Consider the following 24,229-nt stretch of genomic DNA (forward strand, 5'->3'; position numbering starts at 1 on the left):
GCAGGCCAACGAAGGGAAGGGAAGGGGAGAGAATGTTCTTTGTGCACTTTGTGGGAGGTTAAACGAAGGGCAGAGACAGAAATAATCTACGTGGCGTCCTGGGCATTGGCTTGTCTCCTGGAGGGAAGGGTATTGATCCCTGAAATTCCGGGATTTTTCGATTTTTTGAGGTTGATGACGGATATCTAACAGAATTTTTTTTTATTTCGGCGATTCTCACTGATTTTGACTTCGAAAGGGATGTTCAAACTTGGATTGAAGGGTCAAAATCCAGGGCGGCCACAAAATTGAGAAAATGAACTGGGGGGAAAAAAAAACAAAAAAAAAACAACACATTGGATCTATAGTCCAGACTCTTAAAAACATTGACAAGAAAAAAATACTCTTGATTCAATCAGATTTAAGCTTAAATCAAGAACCAAGCCTCTTAATTTGAGCGGATTTCCTTTTGATTTAAGTTTAAATCTGATTGAATCAAGAGTCCATTTTCTTGTCAATGTTTTCAAGAGTCTGGACTCTAGATCCAATATGTTTTTTTTTTTTTTTCCAGTGTGGCATTGCCTTGATTTCCCTGACACATTTGAGTGAAATTCCCTGACAATTAAGTTCATGCCATTGGGCCAAAAAGGCATTTTGAAATAGTTTCGAAACGTCTTTGTAATACGTACGTGGACTAAAAAATAATAGGAGATCATCGGGATAGTCATATGACGCTCGTATCTGGACGCTAGATCGACGAGAAAATCCCTGAAAACGCTGCATTTTCGAGGTAACGAACAAGTTACTTTTGACTTTGGGCCCAAAGGTGTCGGTTGACCATCTTCACACTTTTTACGTTTCAAGTTCGTTTTTCCCCTGTTCCACATCAGATTTCTTGCTGTGTTCAAAGGTGTCTTTGGATATGTTGTTTCGGACCACTTGAAACGTAAAATATGTAGAGGTGATCAACAGGCGCCTTTGGGCCCAAATTCAAAAGCAACTTGTTCGCTACCACGAAAATTCAGCGTTTTCAGGGATTTTCTCGTCCAACCAACGTCCGGATACGAGTGTCATATAACTATTCCGACGATTGCCTATTATTTTTTAGTCCACGTACACATTACAGAGACGTTTGTGTTTTGATAATTCTCATATCTTTTAACGTCGAAAACTTAGGGCCGAAGGAAGCCCTCGGTTCTAAGTTTGGACCCAAAAGTTTGAGGCCAAAAAGTGTGAGTACTGCTGAAACACTAACGTTTCTTTACGATGTACCTTGCCAACTAAAATTATTGGGAAATCGTCAGAATACTCGCATGACGCTCGTATTTGGACGCTGATTTGACGTAAAATTTAGTTCGGCTGATTCTTATGAACACTGGAAAAAAAACACATTGGATCTTGAGTCCAGACTCTTAAAAACATCGACAAGAAAAAATACTCTTGATTCAATCAGATCTAATAAGCTTAAATCAAGAACCAAGCCTCTAAATTTGAGCGGATTTCCTTTTGATTTAAGCTAAAATCTGATCGAATCATGAGTTCTTTTTCTTGTCAATGTTTTCAAGAGTCTGGACTCTAAGTAGATCCAATGTGTTTTTTTTCCAGTGAAATTTTCCAGAGGCTTAATTTTAAGTCTCTGATTCAGTTCCTCGATAGAACGTTTTTCAAGCACTTGATCTCGGCGCGAGCAATGAACGTCGCATCGCGGCGCGCCTCAGTTCGGCCTCGTTCGCAACTGGTTCCGTGGCTGGAGACCCAGGTTCGAACCCGCATTGCTCGACGACTTTTTTTTAACAAGGTGCTGAGAAGACAAGACTCCGACGGATTCCAGCATCACGTGGATTTGCCATGCACCGCACCTTCCTTGGCAACTGGCCTTTTGCCAACGGAGTCCGAGGTTCGAGGCCCGGTGCTGAACTCAGTTTTTATCAGAGTTGATTAAGTTCGCTGTTTCTCTCTCCCTCCATACCGGCTATTTTAGCTTCGCCGTTAAGTTTTTCATCACGGCGCCGTGACAGCGCGAGCTGTTTATTTTCCACCTACATTTCCCCGTCCTCCTCTCATTATCCGCGTCTTGGATTTTGATTGCGGAAAAGCAGCATAACCTTTGCCACCGAAATCGGATTTTTTGTGAAAATCTCCGGACGTGACTGAGGCAGTAAGGCATGGCTGAGACCATTCCGATGGTTCATGCCCCGTGCGAGTGATACTATGCTGATATCAAGCCAATTTTTTATTTTACTTTATGTTAGTTAATTCATTTTTCGTTTTTTTGTTTATTTTTTTCTTTTGCGTATCCGACGATTCTCCTGGAAAATGTGAAAAGTATAGAAATTGAAATTTTTTTTTTTTCCAAAAAAAGGATGTATAAGCCTTGCAATGCTGGTATGGATTGTGCACCTATCCAACTTATTGCATTACGCTTGCAACTCAGTGAGTTAAGTTGGTAACTCCCCCCCCCTTTCCAACCCCCACCCCCACCATTATTTAAAACGGACACGAATGGAGGATATAGGGGGGGAGGTGTCGAGAAATCTGCAATTTAGCATGTCATACATTATGAACCCTGCTTAGAACCAATTATGACAAAGTACCAATACTACCACGTTGCCTGCTCACGATTTTGTAGTGTATTTTTCGAAGGAACTACACTACCTACATATTTTTCAATTCCTTCGATCTTGAGTTTTGACTCCTTCAGAAGCCCTGCCGGGGACCTTCCTGCATGGAATGACGAAGTCTTCCCGGTATTTCGATGAGTGGAGGAGGATACGATTCGCTTAGGAATTGCGTTGACTAAGAGGTGTGGTGTTGGCCTCTTTCCATTTCTCCTCTGGATCGAGGAGACAGTTTCAGTGGATCCATTTATTACCAATTTAGATTAGGAGTGACGTGGCTAACGACACCTAAACGCCTGCGCCGGTCCCGCGGCGAACACTCGCCGCAGCTCGTTCTTTCAAAGTTTCGCCAGATTTCAAAAAGCCACACAAAGGTAGCAAAAAAAGCGAAAATTTTAGCCAGAGCGTTGACAGTTAGACTGAGTTTAGTAGAAGGGAATTGGTCAAAATTACTAAGAAATGGACTGCATTTTGCAATTTGGAATTATAAATTCTGTCTCTTCTGGAAAAAACACTCATGTGCATAGGGAAACTAATGGCACATACGTTGTTTTTAAGCCGGGCTAGAATTTATAAGTTCCAAATTGCAAAATGTAGTCCAAATTAAACTTTGGTGATTCTTCCTACCGCCTTCTTTTTACCGAAAAAATCGAATCCCACCAAGAATTGGAGCGCGTTAAGCAAAAAGGAACCAAGCGACATCGGCTATTGCCAAAAATTGGGAAATTTAATTTTTTACGCGAAAACGGTCGTTCGGATTTTTGCGCAAAGTAGGTACAAGGCAAACTTAAAACTTTCAAAGAGATCCGCACAAACGTTCTCCTGTAAAAGATTAAATTTCCCAGTTAAATATGGCAACAGCTGATGAGGTTTGGCTCCTTTCTGCTTGGCGCTGTCCAATTGGATTGCGTTAAACAGAAAGGAACCAAGCCACATCAGCTATTGCCAAATTTAAGAGAGCAATTTAATTTTTTACAAGAGAACGATTTTGCGGATTCTTTTGACATTTTTGAGGAATTTGCTTCGTACTACTCAGAAAATTCACTAAAATTTGCAGAAAAATCCGCACAACCGTTTTCAGGTAAAAAATTAAATTGCCCAATTCAATTTGGCAATAGCTGATGTGGCTTGGTTCCTTTCTGTTTAACGCGGTCCAATTGTGCTTGAAGGATCCCAAAAACGGGCACGAAGTTTATATTTATTTTACATTATATTATCATCAGGGAAGAAATAACCCAGAGCAGACTTTATCTCTGACTATCAAATGTAGCTCAGTTTTTTGAGTTTCTCCTAAAATCTGGTTGATGTCAACATGTATGCAGCGTTACTTCCTGATTTGATTTTAACCATCAGTGACGTCTGACACGACATGTTTACCCCTTCGACAAAATTAGGGCTTTACTTATGTTTTTAAACTCATCAAGGCTCATCAGTCTTGAGGGACACGTGGATAATTTTTGGAGCCATTACGATTGTTGTTGCTACTTCATGTGTGGCATCATAAAATTTAAAACTATGTTAAAAATGAACTTGTGTCTCAGAATAATCCATTGATGTAGACACTCAGGCACCATTAGAAAATGCTAGTGCAGGAGAGAATCCACAGTCTCATGTAGTATTAAGAAATATGCCGTGGAATTAGTCTGAAATTATCACTGTCAAGGACACATTCTTCAACTAAATTGAAAAGAAAGCCTTGATGCGAACTCGAATTTGATAATTTATAGCAATATCAGAAGAGCATATAATCACGGTGTAACTAGAAAAAAAATGGTGCCTCAATTAGAGGTACCTACTTGAAACTTCCTGCTAGTTGGTTAATTATAATGACATTATTATTTCAACATTTCCCTGTATTACTTAACAGGGAAACTAACTTGTTTGATTGGTAAAACGTTCTGTAATCATTATCAATGTTTTAACTTTCCATCTTGAAGTAGATGCTCTAGATAAATCTCAAGCAAAAATATTTATGACTTTTCTTTCAAACAGCTGCAGTACAGGAACAGACTAAAATTTTTAACCGATGCAATTAAGATGAGCGTCCACCTATAATAGGTGTTCGAAGGTCCACTTATTCTGATCATAAGAGTTTTCGAAGTTGCGTCCATACTTAGTAGGTACATTTTACGGCTCACTTGCAACATTTCATAAATCCCTAAGATAATGACACTGTGACAACGTTGTTGCAGATGCTTTAACTCTTGGGGCAAGAACCCTCCTACACTTTAGTTTACCCAATCTGAGTCCACTTGAATGGACCACTAGACAATGTACGAATTTAAGCGATCTGATACATGTTTCTTACCGAAATTTCACGTAGAACACTAATCACACAACGAAAATTACTGAAACCAACTCCTAACGAAGATATTAACGTTTTTATTTCACATTGGTTTCGAGGAATTTGAACTGCCCGCTCACAAGAAACTCAAAGCTCTACTTGAGTCAAATCGCGCACTACAACGTTCAGCAATCTTCTCAATCGAGCAATGTTCATTTCCCACCATGTGTTGTTCAAACTATCAGCAATTTGCTGTAGCTGAGCCAAAGCGTCAAGATTGAGGTTGCCAGATTTTCATATCGCAGAGACTGTCATGATAACGTTTAGCGCACGATGTGGATCACGTAGAGCATTGAGTTTTCATGGGCGGGTGGTTTGAATTCACACATCAAGAATCATTAAATATCTTTGTAAGGAGTTAATTGCGATAATTTTTGCTGTGCGCATCGTGTTCTACGTGAAATTTTAGTTACGAAACATATATCAGAATGCTGAAATTTGTACCTTGTCTAGTGGTCCATTATGGAATTTTGAGAGAATATGCTTGGAAGGATTCTTCGTAAAAAAATGAAGTTTGTGAGGGAATTTATATGGCTGAGAGAGTCCACGGTGCTCAATAACACACGGCTGTGACATAAGTTTCTTTCTCATTGAATGAACTTCATGAGTGAGAGTAGATGGCATAAAATGGAAAAAACATATTACTTCTTCAACTGCAGACGAACCAATAAAATTAATAGGTTAGTGATACCGAACAATTGAGCAATAGCGGAAGCCAGCTACTAAAGGCAATCGTGAAAAGGCACAGAGGGAGTATAGCTCATAATTTAGGACTGATACGATCAAACTAATTAGACTCTGTGAGGAGTATCTTCCAGAATTCAGATGATTCTTTTTTCTTTTTCAACCTACTTATTTTCGGTAAAATTAAAGACCTTGTTCAAACAAGAAATTTAAAAATTTAGGAAATATCTACATTGTTCGATTGTTATTTGTGCAAAAGAACAACCAAGTACCACTGACTCGTTGTGCTTTATAAGTTCTGACATTTCATTGTCAGAATATTATTAAATCAGAGAGAACAACTGAGTAAGGAGGAAGCAGCATTGCTTGAGAATACATTTGTCAATGGGTATCCGTTCTTCAAAAGTGTACTCGATACACAACACAATTCTAGTCGACAACAGCAAGAAATTTAGGTGCCCTATGAAATCACTTCCCAATAGAATACTTGATGTTATAAAGTAGATCCAAACATGTGGAGCGAACTGCGAGGAGTAAAATCAGGACAAAAATTTGTAAAAGCGATACAAATGCGCAATTGTTCTTTAATCTATAATAGGCTGGTGCCACATAAAACTCCCACCCTGCCAAGAGGAAGATATTACCTAGAAAAACACTCAGATACTGTGGCTCTTTTAAACTAAACGTTCCCTTCTGTAATTAGAGGAGAATTAGAAATAACACAAAATATTCACAAGTTTACCTACTCCATTCAGGAGAGTAAAAAGAACTGCGGCCCGATTATTGAAACTATGTCAGCCCGACACAACAAGACATAGCCCTATCTTAACCAAGCAATATATCGCAATTCGATGTCTTATCGGGCTGGTTTAAATTTCAATAATCGGCCCGCAGGTAGCTTTGTCAATCAAAATTAAAATGATTAATTCTACCACACTAAATTTTACAACATAGTGCTATTAGGTAATAGCATTTAAATATTCTCTTGAGTTTAAAATAAGTAGTCTTTGACAGTCATCAAGAGCAAAATAAAAAGTTGGAGATCAATACTGATGTAACAAAAACGCTTGTTGCTGAATAGACTGAGATGGAGTCTGCCGAACATACGAACGACAGAACCTGCTACACCTGAGTTGAAGTGCATTTGACTATGCAGATAATTTTCAGTTAAAGTTTCCTTGAAACTCGGTGGAACATGATGCGTCAGTAATGAAAATAAATGATTGGGCAATGAAGGGATGCAATGGTGTACCTATGTCATCCTATGTAGCATACAGAGGAGACACTGATAACTCCGAAAGTTAACCTCCAATTCCAAAATAATTATTCAAACACTTACTGGATTAAACGAATCACCTTGCTTTCTGATCTCCCGACACAAATTCGATCAAAAACACTGAACACGACCAAAATTACGAACATTCCTCCATGACCATTACCACGGGGTTGGCCATTTCAACACGACCACAACGCATATGTCAATATCAGCTGATCGCTCATGAGTTCTTTGTGTTGAAGAGTCCCCAGGTAGCAACAGCAACAAAGGATACAGATATACCCCCAAACAACCTGAGTTTGGGATTTTTTGTGACAATTTTAGTTGACACCCATCTAACCACAAAAAATATGAGGATTGAAGGAATTATAATTCCTCTCAAGCCAACTAAATCATGTTTCGATAGACACCGTAAGAAGGCACATGACATGACAACAAGGAATGCACGAAAGTCAGGCGTGGAAACTCTTACCTGACGCGATAAACGTGTTGATTATCCCAGTATCCAGGTGATTAAAACACTAAATATCCACGCACATTTTGGAGGTCCCACAGTTCAGTAAAACACACGACTTGTCCAGCTTAATTACTCTGGACAAAGCTCTGCTCTCAAGCACGAAGCACAACCATCACCCGACTCGACGAAAACACAAACCCTATCCTTTCTCTTTGTACGCAATAAACAGCTGGTTCTCAGCTGGCAACAAAATGGCTCCTCCCACTTCCACTCTGCGCATCGAAGAGGGGGTAGATCCTGCTCATGACGTTGCACAGAGGGAGGAAACGCGGCCTGACGCGGGAAATTCAAATTTCATGTGGGATCGATCGATGGCTTGCGTCTGCGTTCACGATGTGTTCTTTGTTCCCTCAGCTTTTCGTTATCTGTTTTCTTCGTTTCCTTTTTGGTTGACCTTCGACCATTTCTCCACCACTATCCTGCGTTGCTGTGACCTCTTTCGTCGTTTTGTGAGAGGGAACTGGGAATAAGCTCTCGAGGCGTCTCCGATTTGTATTACTTGTGTTTCGTATCATCCCTAAAATATACTGCCGTGCTAAGGAAGAACGTCGTATGAGCCTTCAGACGTTGCCAAGTTTCCTTCGATAAAACTGAATCTACAGAAAAAATTAAGAATATTTTTTCCAGCATTTCCGGACACTTTTGTACGCAATTTAATCTAAAATATCTAAAATTTTCAAAGAAAAATTTGGATGAATGTCGTCAAAAATACATGTTTCATCAAGGAAAATGTGGCAAGTCTCGAATGTTCATACGGCGTTCCTCCTTAGCATGGCAGTATGGGGGTACGAGCCAAATTTTTGATGCGTTAGGGAGGTTCAAAGAGTGGAATTCAAGTTACATAATCTGTATGCACTCGAAAAAGTTGTAGAGTGGAATTTGAAGAAATATAAATTCTCATATGAAAATTTGCAATATGATTCAAAGCATAAAGGTAAGAATACCTAATGGGGAGTGCGTCATTCGTGTGATTATTATTTTTTCTTCCTTTTTTTCTTTTTTTCTTTTTGAGGAAGAGGAGGAGAGTTAGACACACTACAGCAAAACTATTTTAATCGTCAAAAAAATACAAAAACCGGACGAAACGTATTTTTTGAATGACACATTACCTCTCGTAGATTAACGACGGTGTTAAACTGCGGCAAAAATGCGGAACACACTTCGCTACGCTGCAGACTTCCTATCATGATTTGTTTTTTGGATAGGAAAATATCCAACGTCATATTGTAAAAACGTCCTTATTTTTCTCCTCTGCTTAAAAAATGTTCTGTGAAAATTTCAAGCAATGGTTTTGGTTCGTTCTTCTTTGGTGAAATAAAATAGGAGCGGGAATTTTGAAACAAAACTATTTTCAGTACCAATAATCTACTCCTCGAGCGAAAGTCATGATTGTTTTCTGAAGTATTGCAAACGTGACGTGTTAAAAGGACGAGGAATAAAAGCCGCGACAAATATCAATAATCTGAAAACGGAAAATAAATTTTAACCTATCTAAATAAAATCAATGCTTTAAATAATTTCCTCTTAAAAAAATTGCTCTAAAAAAAACCGCGACAAAACACTAAGAGTTATTCAACTTCAAAGTGTAGACGCGCAAAAATTTCCTTCAAATAGGCGACTATGCAACCACACGACAGAGATTTGTAAATAGTAGTTATCGTTCAAAATGCAAGGGGCTCCCATGGCAGACAATCTTCGAGGAACTTCGACCAACTTGGGTTTTAAGTGATAACCTTTCGAATTTGCGTGTCGCGTGGTTGCATATTCATCACTTTGAAGGACATTTTACAGCATGTGTCTTGGGCTGCTCTTAAAAATTAGTATCTATTTTACAGCATCTATGTGTCATGCTCCCCAAGCGGAATACATGATCCTTTCTATTTTAAGCGAGGTTTGAATTCATAAATGTCTCCGGGTCTAATTACATATCATTGTTGCAAAGATGCATTCCAAACTTGGGAATCGTATATATTAACTCATTGCGCTGCTTAAAAATCTCCGACTCTTGTTCACCTTTTTACAAGGCAGCTAATCCAAATATCTCCTCGTTTCCTCGAAATATTTTTGAATGAGCGAAAAAATTGTACAGAAAATGACAGGGAAAAGTGTGATTTTAATGTAACAAAATGAAACAGTAGTGATGATTTGCAACATTGCAATCCGAGGTACACATTTTTCAATTTTTGCCACCGATGGGACACTTTATTTTTTCACTCAAGAACGGTCCAATTTTTTCAGATTTTTTTTGGAGTTGACGGAATTTGCCAGGGTTTTTCGATGAAAAATGAGCACCCGGTAATGAAGAAAAAAATGAATCGTCGGTTGAAAGTTTTGAAAGGTCGTGATGCAATCAAGCGCTTCTAACTTCTTCATTTCACCGACACGAACAATATGCTGCCTTAGCGTCTGAAATGTTCATATGGTACGCTGGGCTTCTTAAATGGACGTATTTTTGCTACAAGGAACTATGTGCGTAGCGTTTGCGTGCAATATAGTTCCTTTTAGCATAAATACGTCCAAATATTTACGGCGAAACTGCAAAAATGCGTGTCACGGTTGCGGTGTTTTAAAATCTCCGCTCCTATTTTATTTTTCAAAAGGAGACCAAGGCAGATCATCACTTGAAGTTTCCACAGAATATGATTCAAATGTATATGAAAAATCACCGGAGTTTTCAAGAAATGCGACGTTTAGCCTTTTAGGTATTAGTTTTCGATGTAGAAAATTAAGTATGACGTGGACAAGGTCGGACAGGCTTACATCTCAGGGCATAGACCCTCAGCGGCTTAAAGGGCGTAATGTGATATATTGATAAATGAAACATTCAATCTATAAAGTAGGATAAGAAATTTTGAAGCAGAGACAAGGTGTCCAGAAAGAAATGTAGAAATAAAGAGATAGGAATACCTATATACCTTATATTAAATGCACCCGAGATCTAAAGCAGGCTGCAAGAGGTCCCATTCAACAATCTTTTTGCTGGCAATGACAATGTTTTGGGACGTCACCTAACAATTGGAGCCTAATTTTGCGAGATTGAACATAACTAAATTTTAGTGAAATTCACTGACTGATATTGTGAATGGCATGGATTCTTTTGGCTCTCCTCTTGGATCCTGAGTTTTTGGCGAACAAGGTACAGTCATATTTTGATGATATTGTCATTAACCCTCAGATGCTGAAGCCCGGTCAAATTGATAAGAGACTTGTTTAAAAAATGTGCCACGCGAGTTGTAAGGGACCGCGGTACTTACAAGCCGTAGATGTAGGTCTGCAAATATTTGCACATTAAAAAAAGAATCAGACATCAGATTGAAAAAAGAATTGAGACTTCAAATTGAAAAAAGAATCAGATTTCAAATTGAAAAAAGAAGAAAAAATTGAGGAATGACAAGTCGAGACGTAACCGGGCCTACTTTTTTTTTTAAAATATTTCTCTCGAATCGGAGCGGAGCGACACCTCACTGGCAGCATAGAACGGAGTATTGCGAGTTCACGCCTAGCGCCATCGCGCCTTCAATTTTGAAGATGCAACCCGGACATCCATCAAGTACGAATAGTTGTATCTCTGCGCCGTCATCAACGCGCCTCCTTTTACTTTGCTCTATTTCCATACTGTGTTAGTTTCAGGTTGTCTTATTTGTATTTGTAGCGGTGCTTTGAAGACTGTATGAGCAACACAGCCGTAAATAATCGAGCCTCGTTTCCTAACTTTTCTCAGGACACCGCACTGGCAGCATAATGCGGAGCTGCGGAGTATCGCGAATTCACAGCTGGCGGCATCGCGCCTTCAATTTTGCAGATACAACACAGACATCCATCAAGCACGAAATAGTTGTATCTCTGCGCCGTCTTTCCATTTCCTCTATTTCCATATTGTGTTAGTTTCGTTTGTCTCATTTGTAGGGGTGCTTCAAGGGTTTGTAGGGTTGCTTCAAGGGCGACTTGAGCAACACAGCCGAAAATAGGATGTGCCCTAATCAATTATCACTTTGAACAGAAAAAAAAGGTTATAGGTCTCTCAAGCTATCAAAAAGGCGCATACGTCTAAAAATTGACTGTACTTCCTCCTCTGAGAGAGTGACACACGGCGGATGAGAGAGGGGGTTGATAAAGCGTCTCTATGTAACCACAAAGGTGAAAATTTCGAAGGAAAAATTGTTTAACCAATCTTAAAAACCTTAGGCATATAGGTATTTTGTCACTGGACAAATGTTCGAGAGCTATTTTGATTTCCTCACTTAATGACGCTCATCATCCCCTTTTCGAAAACTGCGATCGAGGAAAATTTTCAATGCCTCAAAGCTAATTTTACGACGGAGAGTGACCAATTTTTCGGGCAATAGCGAAATCTAAAAGCGTAAGGCGTAATAGCGGAAGTTTGCACACTTTATTTGATCGAATGTCTGTTAGTGAGTGAAATAATTGTCATTCATTACAGCTTGATTAAACCAGTGTGTCCCAATTTTTCACATTCTCCTCTTCAAAATATTGAGCTACGGATACAAAATCTGAATTCAGGGAATAAAAAAAATAAAAAATAAAAAATAAACAAAACATCAATTTTCCAGCATTTTTGTAGGCCCAGGCGCGTCTGGGGACTTAAATCCGGTTTACATAACCAGGACCTCTATTCACACTGAAAAAAAATTATCGGTGTTTTTACCAAGGTCCGTTGGTACTTTTACCATCTCACTTTTTTTACCAATTATTGGTAATTTTACCAAGACAGACTGGTAAGCTTACCTAAAAACCGGTATTTTTACTGTTTTTCTCAGGTAAGAATACCACTTTTATTGGTAATAAATTCCCGGTAATTTTGCCATTTTATCTCGGTAATTTTACCACAGTCGATGAAAAATATTGGCGTTTTTACCGGGGTCTAGTAAAATTACCGAGAAAGTCAATAATTTTATCGAGATTTCTCGGTAAAATTACTTATTCCATAGATGGTAATTTTACCAAGAAAAAACGGGGATCAAATAGAACCCTGAATTCTTGGTAATTTTACCCTTTTCCTAGTAAATACGCCGAGATTTTTTTTTTCAGTGCACCACTATCATGCGTGCGGAGACCTTTCTTTACTCTTACTTTTACTTCTATCGTTCATTTATGAATTTTCCGCATTTCTTCTTTCATCTTATTTTGCTTTATCTGGCAGAGGGGCGCGTCTTCGATGCGTCAGGGGGGCGTATCTGCCAATGGCAGATTGGCCTTATGGCCAGTCCGACTCTGAATGTGGTGACTGCAACGCCACAAACCGAGGTACGCATTTCTGGTGATGCTGCCTTAACTCCCATCGCGGTTATGTTGCATTCCCAGGTAGAGTACCTACATTGAGAGAGTATGGCCACTGGGCCCCATGGAGAGGCTTAGGACCCAAAAATGGCGGTGCTTTGTTTTGGTTTTTGTGGATGGGAGGGGGGTCATTGCCAACTTTTGACGGTTATCACCAACCGCACTTGCTGCCAACCTTACTACATCTACGATAATTTTTCTCAAAAATTGCACACGATTAGCCTTAAAAATATATAAAGATGTCGCAATAGAGCATTTTGGTAAATTTCTCGTTACAATAAGCAAAGAAAACTACATTTTGAGTCATTTTGCTTTTCATTAATTTATGGCGTCCGCCATTTTTGGGTCCTAAGGGCTCCATTCAGCCTAAGATGGCTGAGCCAATCAGAGGTGGTAACCCCAGTGGCCATACTCTCTCAATATAGGTACTCTATTCCCAGGATGTGGATTCTAGGCATTATCAGTCACATTTTTGACATCCAGGATGCTATCTCAGCACTTTATTTTCTTCGGTGTTGTTATCAGTAAATTCGGCTATCATACTCGACGGCGAAACAGGGCGAAACATTTCATAAAAGCGGTGGCACAAATAACATTTCTTAGATGAAATATTAACATGCGGCCCGGTTGATCGAGCTAATCTGCGATGCAAACCGATTCGGGATTCCAAGCAGTCTGTGCAGTGATTGGTGCCAACTCTGTCACGTTATGGAAAAACGGCTTATGCACATTCTGTTGTTGCAATATTTGTTCTCATTTTCTGAGACAATTTTAAATTTTCCAGAGATTTTTTTATAAGAAGGAAATCACCATCAGCGATCCTTGTCTCATTATAGGTGGTCTGTCCTAAGGTGCTCATGAAGGTAAAAAGAGGCGATTGCGTTTCGGGCATCTCAGAAAGATGTCGATATCGTAAGTTGGCTCTGCAATATTTTATCAAAGTTTTTCTGAAACCTGGTGTGGTCAATAGAAGAAGGAAGGTCTAGATGCCTCATTTTTTGTAGTGAAGTGGAACTAAATGATGAACATGGTGCGGTCGGTTTTCCGATCAGTTAGTGTCGCATGTGACCGATAGTAAACGGATTTCCTTATAACGCCTGAAGGCGGCCTGGATACAACTATTCGGGGTCCATGGATGTCCGTGTTGCATACGTACGGAAGTGAAGGCGTTTTAACTGTCCGTGTCCACTGTCCATACCAGGCACTCACCACTTTTCTCGCGTCTGCAGCGGGGCGGCGCCAACGACGGGTTTTACTGCAAGGATCTACAATAGCAGATCACTTTCAATTTTTTTTCTCAACTACAAAAATATTTCCTAGGCACGATTAGTTGTATACAGGCGTATGATGTGACTATCTTGTTTGCTTCAGTTTTGATTTAGTGATGTGCTGAGCATGATTTTTAAAGGAGCTATTCATGTCTAAGAAATGTCTTCGAAGTATAATTGAAGAATTGAAGGCACCTTGTCATTTTGGATACTTGCAGGAAAGCCCACCGCAGAATAAAATGAGCCTTTCAGAAAAATCGGACATGACATTTTCGACTAATACCGTAATTTTGTATGTTAATTTCCTCACATTGTATGTCGCATGAGGTGCTTTTTGAAGGGAATTTTACGAGATACTCAATGAGACCGGCTCTAAAACCTCTAAGTTCCGTAGTAGCATCAATATGAGCGTTTGATGTTTCCACATTTTGTAAGACACCTCTCATCAACCGCGCAACGCGACGAAAAGAGCACAGGAATGCAGCGCCTATACGTTAACAAAATAACAAAACCTTTCTATTTTTTTTTTTTTCCAAATGGAATGAATTTCAAATTTTTTTGGCAAATCCTTAGACGCATCGACGCATCGACGCATCGACGCATCGCTATACTCAAAAAACGTTTCGTGAAAATCGGTCTGGTAGATATCTGGATCTCACTGCATGGAGACAAAAACTTTGTGCATGCATGGGGCCCGAAGTTGAGGTTATATGGATCTCTGAAGTTTTTGGATCACGCATCTGCAAACTTGAGGTCCGGCTGCCGAAGTTCGGGTCAGACTTCTGAAGTACTTCTGTAAATCGAAGGGTTCAGGTCACACATCTGAAGTACATATTCCGGTACATACCTAGAGCTTCAGATGTCTGACCCGAACTTCGGTAGTTGGACCTTAAGTTTTCGGTTGCGTGATCCGAAAACTTCAGAGACAGGGCTGGATTAAGGGGGTGGCCACATGGGTCGCGGCCCATGGCGGCAAAATTTAGGGAGCGGCAAATTTTGCAATCTTCTTGAATGTAGGTATCAAAAAAAGAGAGAAAAAAATCGGATTCAGAAAATAAATTGCAAACGAGAAAAGGCGACAAAATCTCTCATTTCCTGAGAGTAAAAGTATCGTATTAGCGGCTCTGGTGCTTGCACTAGAGCTGCTATTCCGGACGGTCCCAGCTGGGGAGTATCAATGGACCATGTTACATTGGAGAGACCGCGCGTTGGTTGATGGGAATCGGCGCCATTTTCGACTATGTACCTTGTCATGACTTTATTTTATTGCATATTGTTTTATTGTTAGCCAATGCTATGTTGTGTAGTGTATTTTTGGAATCATGGTGATACTGTCAATAATTCAAAACTTGTCTGTTCTTTAATCTCGTGATGGAAAAAATGTACTTTACGTTCAAAATTTGAAATTTTGAATTTTAAAGTTTTCGCGGTTTTTTGGAAGAATGCAGTGGTTGGAGCTTCCTAGGCATATTACTCGATATCAGCTGATAGCAAACAAAGGTTACCAAGGAAACCGTAAACGTTTAACAACTATCGTGGCCATCGGGGCGATTATTGAAATGACATCGACTCTATGTCGCCGCTTACGACAGGACAGGCTTTACGCAACTACCGTCGCCAGAGCCGCTTTCCGACGCGAATGCGTTGGAGCTTACTGCTTGTTTCTAATTTTGTCGTCTTTCGGTGATACAGGAGACAGCACCTTTAATTAGTCGAGTTAAGAAAGAAACCAGACACGCAATTTGACCTGGAACGGAGCGACGCAGCGGTCGGGATGAAACACATAGCGCCTACAAGACTGCATGAATACTTCACGCATTGCGTCAAACTCACTGCGGTCAGCAGCAGTCGGCTTGAAATGCTTAGCGCCTACAAGACTACATGAATACTTCACGCATTGCGCCAAGCAGTGTGGTCAGCAGCGGTCAGCGTGAAACGCATTGCTCCAACACAGTGCGGTCGGTGGAAGTTAAAATTATTAACCACATTTATGTTTGTTCTTTCATGATTTTTTCGTTCTTTTTTATACATGGAAGACCTTGTCCAAACAGGGATGGGTTTACGGAACTGACCTTTTGTTAGTGTTGACAGGGCTCTTACAAAATATGTGCCCAACACGAGTAAACGCGTCTTATAAACCCCTTTCCCACCGGCACGTTCACTTGATGGTTTTTATAGATTCGACAGATCACAAAGGTGAGATTATATTGATATCGATTGGTTCAATATGTAACCAAAGCCTCAAAAGTCAATTTAGAAATCTGAGGTAACGGGTCTTATGTGATGGAATTTTTATTCTCTCGAGTACCAAATAGCAATGAAAAGTGAAATCGTTAGGAATTTTCTCATTTTCAGCTTTTCTAAATTAAATCCTAAAATTTTTGTTTGAGGTTATGTCCTACCGTTTTGAACCAAACCATTCCATGTGACCTCAACTTCGGGTCCCACGCACCAAGTTTTTTTCTCCGTGTGCGGTATAGGTACAAGAAATCGCTCATTTTTTTTTAAAATAGGCATCAATGCTCAAAGTGCGAAACCACGTATGTTCATTGCTATATTTAGAAATTTCCGTCCCGATTTGATTTTTTCGAAGAGAAACAAATCAACTTTGTAGGTTGAATTTTCCACGGAGTATTCTGCTAACAGAGAAGACATATCGAGGAAGTTTTCAATATATTAACTTGACTTCTTTTCCAATGAAGAATTGAAGAACGACAGGAAGTCTGCAACTTCGCAAACGGAGTTACGTGGTTTCGCAATTCGCCCATCGGCGTAGGTGTAACCTCTCTCATTTTCATCGTCATGCCACGGGAATTTCGACAACATCTAAATGGACATACGTTGTTCTCCCTTATTTCCGCGGCGCGACAGGACTCGCTCTGCCGTACTAAGAAAAAACGTCGTATGAGCATTCGAGTGTTGCCAAGTTTCTTTTCAGAAAATATCGACGGTGAAACTACCAAAGCACGTGATCTCGTTTGCGGTGTTTGAAAATCTACGCTCGCATTTTAATTTTTTGAAGTCGACCAAATCAATATCATTCCTTGAAATTTTCACAGAATTTTCTCCGCACAAAGAGGAAAAATCACAGAAATTTTCAAGACTAGACGTTAAGTAGTTTTTTTTTAAAAAATAAAGTATGACAGGAAGTCTGCGACGTCGCAAACCGAGATACGTGGTTTGGTAGTTTCATCGTCGATATCTAATTCCAAAGGATATTATGAATATTTTTCCTTTTTAGATCAAACCAGAAAAATCCTCCGAAGAATCGGAAGAAAAATATTCACAAATTTTCCTGCAAATTCGTTGTTTTTAAAGGAAATTCGGCAACGCCCAGTGGTACATACGCCGTTTTTCCTGAGCACTGCAGCGCTAAGTTCCTACCAGTGGCGTGGCGGGCTTCACGATCTCCCTGGTAAAAATTGGCGATAGGAGCTGCGTTTCAAAATACCATATGAGTTCTTATAGCCGACTAAAGATGGCTATTGAAAATTAGCTGACTGTAGAAAGCGGAGCAAATCATATAGCCGGGCTGTACGAAGCTATAAAAAAGTATGCAGTCGGGCTATAGTTCCTATCGCCGGGCTTTACACTTTATCGCCATTGGCTATAAGAGGCTATAAGAAATTGTGTAGAAATTCGTCTGCTTTGGAAATCATTGAGTTTGATACGGAACTACCTTAATATTTACAAAACACATTATATTTTCCTTTAAAACATTTTTTTTTTTCATCAATTAAAATGAGAATAGTCCATACAGAGTGAGCAAACATTTCAAAATCATGAGTTGAAAAACGCTGACTCCGCGAGATTAAATATTAGAGCCTAACACAAAGCGGAGCGGCGACGCACTGGCGCCTACAAACCTAACAGGGATACTTCACGCATTGCGCAATGCGTGAAGTATCCCTGTTGGGTTTGTAGGCGCCAATGCGCGTTTCGCGCTCTCTGCCTGCCCGCCGCGCCGCAGCGTGCCACGGCGTCTGAAGCAACTATTTCACACCAGAGGTATTGCACAGTATCATAAGAAATTGAAGGCGCTCCAACATATTAAGGATGACAAGCATCCTTCAAAAGTACGGAGCTTTCCTCGCAAAATAAATCAAGATACTACGCCACAAAAAGAGAGCGGTAGTCCAAAAACTAACTAAGTCCTAGTATCCGTAATTAATAACGTTTAGCATAAACTTTATCGTCTGGCTGTTGCTTAATCGCCATCGGCTATAAAAGGCTATAAGAAATTGTACAGCCGGCTACAGAAGCTATTGGAAATCTTACAGCCGGCTTTAGGTCTATAGTATTTTGGAACACATTTTACTGCCAATTTTTACCAGGGTCGGTATTTCCCCAGTTGAAGCAGTGGTAAATAATCGATTATTAAGGTGTTCGCCGCGAGCATCCTATTCGTCGATATTTCTCTATACGTTTAAACAGGGTGTTTAGTATTTTTTTAATTTTGAAAAATCCTGATATTTTATAAAAAAATTCCTGGTTTTTTTCATTTTGAAAATTCCTTATATTTTCCTGATTTTTCTCGTAAAAACTATATTTATTGCATAAATGCATGCGGAAACTAAATTTTCTGATAAAGTTCTCATGAATAGAAACTAGTATACAAATATTAGAAAAATTCTTGATAAAACGTCCGATTTTTCTGATCGGTCAAAATTCCTGATATTTTCCGGTTTTCCCCGATGCTAGACACCCTGTTAAATGACCGTTCAATCGATACATCGCAAAGCACGCCACGCCACCGCTACCGGTAAAACGAGGAAGTGGCGAAGAAAACTGGTCGTTACGTGATTGGATACCCACTGCCGGGCGCGCGGTCTGCCCGCAACCATGACCACAGGTTGGCGTTGTATTGGTCAACTTACTGCGCATCAACCCGATGTCTATCGACGGGTAGAGTACCTATATAGCGAGAGTATGGACAGATCGCTTCATGGAGGGCTTAGGGCCCAAAAGTGCAGCCACCCTTCTAACCAACTTCTAACGCACAAAATTTCACTGCCAGTCTGCACATTCCAATTCTAACCAAGATGGCTAAGAATGTACATAAATGAGCGTTCCTCCGCAAAAATGAGTAAATTTATGCAACAAGTAAGTCAAATACGTGCTTTATAAACGATGGTTCGTAACAATTGTATTAGTAAAGCGCTCTGGATAATTGAGATTCATAGGTTGGCTGCATTTCTGGGCCCTAACTTTATTCGCGGAGACATCGGTGAAGGCCTGATGGATTTTCGGAGTTTCACATCTGTCTATACTCTCGCTATACAGGTACTCTATCGACGGGCGTAGAGAAAGCCCTCCGGCTCCGGGCGGCTTCTCTATGTTTTGATTTCGCGGAGATGGAGATGGGTCTCGGCTCGGGGAAGTGGCAGGACCAGCTAGCCTTGATCCTGACTGTTGAACTCGGCGCAGCCTCTTAAAACCCCGTCCTCGGATCTACTCCCCACAGTGGATCCAGTCAATTAGAGAGGTCGGACATGAAAGTTTTGACGAAAACTACAAATTGGACGTATTTCTGCCAAACGAAACTATAATATGCATTAAGACGTGAGCCCTGAGACCCATAAGAATATATGCATAACAGGGTTTACGTCATAATGCACATAGGTAGTTCTGTTCGGCAGAAATACGTCCATTTCGATGTTTATTTCGTCACCTTTCAAATTTGAAAGGTTGCTTGTAGTATAAAATTTTAGGAGAAAACCAATGAAACCACTTTGAGAACCTCAAAATTTTGTGTATGTCGCAGGCAATTAGTCAAATCAGGCATTTTATCAAGTCCTAGGCCGGTGGCCAAATTTTGACAGTTTACGGAATTCTGTAAATTTATGGCGAGGAGTTCACGAGTTTTCAATATTTTTTTTTTTGGGGGGGGGGGGGAATAACTCTTTAAATTCGCGAAATCTCTTTGTTTCTTCCTATTTACATGCCTTTAGTGCATTTAAATGTTAAAATTTCAAAAATTCTATGTCTTTGCCGTGCTGAAAATTTTATGATAAATGTGCATTCAGGATCTCAAAATCGTTTAAGATGTTATTGTATGCTGCATATTTTTACAGGGAACTCTTGCTTACAGGGAGCAACGAATTATTTTGTCTAGATTAGGATAAAAAATCAAAATTTCAATTTCAGTAAGAATATTTGACTGTTTGCCTGGGCATTCGACAAAATACCTGATTTGACTACCTATTTGCCTTCGACACATAAACGGAGTCATAAGCTTTTAAAGTTTCCAAATTTTGTCCGACCTCTCCTATTGATTCGGTCCACTGTGCTTCTCTTCTGGTGCAACTAATGTAGCCGGGGGTACAGCGTTATGTGTAACAGGAATAAATTCCCAACCGGTTTCGCACTGTCCATTTCCACCGACTTGGCCCAGCGAAGTGACACGACGCTTCCCGAGGTTTCCCGAACGCAGTCCTCCAGGATTTGTTTTTTTTTTACATGGTTCAGAACTAGAACGCTACCGTGCTACGGACAAACGCCGTATGAACATTAGAGAATTGCCAAATTTCCTTCGATAAAATGTTTATTTTGGAGGAAAGCTATGGATATTTACCCTGGTAATTTTCAGGAACTTTAGGTGAAAGTGCGAACAAAATTATCTGAAAAATCGGAGGAAAAATATTTACAAATTTAACCGAAAAATTGAGCTAAAAAATCGACGAAAGCTCATTTTATCCGTGCGAAACTTATTGAATTCACAACCGCTCTTGAATTAGATTCGATCCTGTAAACGGCGACTCTCTCAGTTTTGCATGAGAATACTCAAGAAGACTCAAAAACCACCATCTGAACCGAGCGTTTGGACTCCGCCTTTTTTGAAAGAAGGCTAAAAGACACAAAACAATTTTACAACGCAAAATAATGTTCTTCGGGCATTCTTCAAAATTACGGCTCGATTGAAGACTACAAAATGATGAACATTTTTACTCAACATCATTTTACAGGGTCACTCAGATACGATACAGAATAGCACCTTCTGCGCCTTCAACCCACCGCGTAATCTTAATGGGAAATTCTGATACCACAATTCGTGCGTCACGACAGTCATTTTGCATAGCCGCCAGATTGAAGGCAAATCATTGGGCCAGGCAGCAGGGTATGAATTTCGGCAATGTGATACGTGTTTTTTAGGGAGCAAAACCTCCGGGGGTGCCCCACCTGGCATCCAATACGCCCAGCTCCACGGGTGCTCTACCTGGCATCCAAGACGTCCGACTAACAGAGGCTGCCCCCCTTAGCATCCCACAGGCTCAACCCAAAGGAGCTGCCCCCCTTGGCATTCAAGGAACCCAAGTCCCGGGGGGCTGATACGTCTATTCAATTCTAAACCTACCAGCCCTTTCCAACAAAATACCCTTTTCTTTCCGAGTTACCTTAAATTTGCCTTATTTAACACCGTTTCTAAGTAAACTGTATTATATATCCAAAGTTCTTTGTATCTTGAGGCTTCAATTCCCATTTTGAATTTCCTAACTTTTCCACCATTTTCCTTGTAAAACAAAATCTATTTACGTACTTTTCTCTCCTTTTGTTTAGTGCTTGTTTCATTTGTGTGTTAGCTTTGATACAATGGCGGATTGTTTACATTAAATTTTATAATATAACGTTTTCCAATTCTTTCCTTTGAATCTCTTCCAAAAAGTCCCGATTTATTATTCGAAAGAGATTATAAGAAATTATTCGAAAATTGGCGCTTATGATATCGCGTTCTCGGGACATTTTGAGAACCCCCTGGCGCTTGTGATACGAGTTCCTTTTCTGTGCTAACGATAAAAGTATCACATCCGCCAGTTTAGAGAGAATAAAATCGAGCGAGAAAGCGATCAGACTTGCATGTTCAATAATGTTTTGACACGTATTTTTGCGTGACGTACGCGGAAAGGGTGAAAGCATGGTCACGGGACGCATAGCGGGTGGCATCAACGAAATTTGTAGGCTGTTTAATTCTAGGGACGGCGCTGAAGGACTGACTCCATACTTTCAGGGCAAAATAGTCAAAAGTTGCATTTGAAGATTCTTTTTTTTTGGCAATCAAAATAAATTTAGAAGAGCAGCATAGAAAATGATATGCATTTTAGTATGTGCTGCCAAAAAATTAGAGACCAGCTAATCATCTTTCAAAATCGGGGGATTTGGGGGTAGGCATCTTTAAATATTTTCAATATTTTATGGAGAAACGCACTTATTGCTAATTTTTCACCCATATTCTAGCGTATTCGTATTCTCCAAGTATTTTTCCATTGAAATAAAGGGACTCAAGTTTTTTAAGGATCTTTGGATTCTAGTTATTGATCCATGGATGTCAGAGTACAAAGAAGCAGTTTTTATTCGTTTGAGAAAAATGAGACTGAATTCTAAATTTCATGGCACCAAGTGGTCGAAATGAATTTTGACCCTAAATTATGCAGCTTAAAAATGATGCTTTCATATTTAACTATAAGAAGTGTCACACTGCGACTAGCTTCATTAGAGCATACAATACGACTATCTCTAAACCCTTTTTTTCTTTTCGTTTATTTTTTTTCTTTTTCCAAATCTGAACTTGCACCTAGCTCTCCAAATATCTCGCATTTCAAAGAGAACAGATTGAAAATTGTTTTCTTCTTCTCCTTTTCTTGTTTCAATCAAATAGTTAAGACCTTTGAAAGTTCGATGCTTGCAGTAAAACTAAAAACTACACATACTATAGTTGTACAAAAATTCATTTATTATTAGGAGCACAAAGAAGAGCTTATGATTTCATTAACAGCCAGAAACAGTATCACAAGGCAGATTGCATTTAATGCAGCGGAAATTACAAATATGCAGTAACACAAATACAGGGACTTGATGCAACTATTTAAGCTTGTTGGATGTCCGTATCGGTCCGACTGAAGTGCGAAACCACGTATCTCCATTGCGGTGTTTCAAAATTTCCGCTCTTAATTCATCCCTTCCATGAGAAACAATCCAAATTTACGACTTTAAATTTTGAACCAAATCTTCTGCTGTCGAATACGAAAAATCATGGAGAATTTAAGTTTTATGTTGACCAGTTTCTCGAAAGAAAAATAAAATTTCTAAGGATGTCTGCAACGTCGCAAATGGAGAAACGTCGTCTCTCATTTTGCCCAAAAATATGTATGTATAAAATTGAAGGCATTATGACTGGCCTCTCTCAACTTATATTCGTCTGTAACGATAAACAATGGGACGCGTTTGCTACGGCGCCTTGATACAACTATACAACCTCGACGGATGTCCGTATTGCGTTCAAAAAATGGAAGGCGTTTTGACTTCCTACGCATAATACCTGTAGTTGATTCGATCGACAAACGCGTTGGTCGGCGGTGACGGGGACTTGATGCAACTATTTAAGCTTGTTGGATGTCCGTATCGGTCCGACTGAAGTGCGAAACCACGTATCTCCATTGCGGTGTTTCAAAATTTCCGCTCTTAATTCATCCCTTCCATGAGAAACAATCCGAATATATCAAAAGAGGTTGTGAAACGTTCGTATGATTTTTGAGATAGAGAAACTCGAAATTCCAGTGGACCGGTCGATATAATATTAATGTTAGGCTATGCCTTGAGGATGATGCATGAACAAAGAGATTTTACTGGTGATGAGAATCTTTTTGGTTTGTTTGTTTGATTGATTGCTTGCTTGCGTTCCTTATCTTTTCTTTCAATTCCTTCCCTCGTGACTGGAAAGAAGGGGAAAAGTACAAGAAACAAGAAAAAGAGAAAAATGTTATCACTTTCGAAGTCTAGTGGCAGCAAATCGTCATTAGCTCAAGATTGAAAAAATTGACCTTTTCATGATGTTACGTTCAAGGTGTCCGAAAACCTCCCTTAATAATGCAAATCTCTTGAGGCTTAAGAACTGTGTATATGGATGACCAAAGTGCGAAACAACGTATCTCTGTTCCCAACGCTGCTGACTTCTTAGCATTCTTTATTTTTTCTCTGGAAAACTTATCAACCTAATTTCTTGAAAACTTCCTTATTTTTTCTTCTTTGTCGACAAAATATTCTATGTGAATTTTAAACTAATCAGTTGACTTGATTTTCTTCAAAAAATAAAATAGTATTGGGAATTTTGAAACACCGCAATGGAGATTTGTGTGCTCGCACTTTGGCCATCGATAGGGCGATAAAACCCTCGAGGTGGTCGCTCATTCAAAAAGTTTCTCTTCAACTATGTGACAAATACAGGAGAAAGAATAAAAATAATCAGAATAA

At 39.7% G+C, this 24,229-nt stretch overlaps 1 protein-coding gene across 6 annotated transcripts in view; it reads right to left on the bottom strand.

Annotated features, from left to right (window-relative positions):
* atos (atos homolog atossa) overlaps positions 1 to 7,586 on the bottom strand; it is a 146,001-nt gene extending 138,415 nt beyond the window's left edge. For 2 of the 6 annotated variants that reach the window (XM_019041252.2, XM_072303298.1), the window contains exon 1: positions 7,374 to 7,586. The gene's annotated coding sequence lies outside the window, so the exon portion shown is untranslated. Of the gene's footprint in view, positions 1 to 6,964; positions 7,312 to 7,373 lie in introns of those variants that run through there. The other 4 variants (XM_072303300.1, XM_072303299.1, XM_019041243.2 and 1 more) reach the window with 3 other exon arrangements.
* Between the last annotated feature and the right edge of the window lie 16,643 nt (positions 7,587 to 24,229).

This window comes from Bemisia tabaci, chromosome 8, assembly GCF_918797505.1.
Source record: "Bemisia tabaci chromosome 8, PGI_BMITA_v3".
Classification (NCBI taxonomy): Eukaryota; Metazoa; Arthropoda; class Insecta; order Hemiptera; family Aleyrodidae; genus Bemisia; species Bemisia tabaci.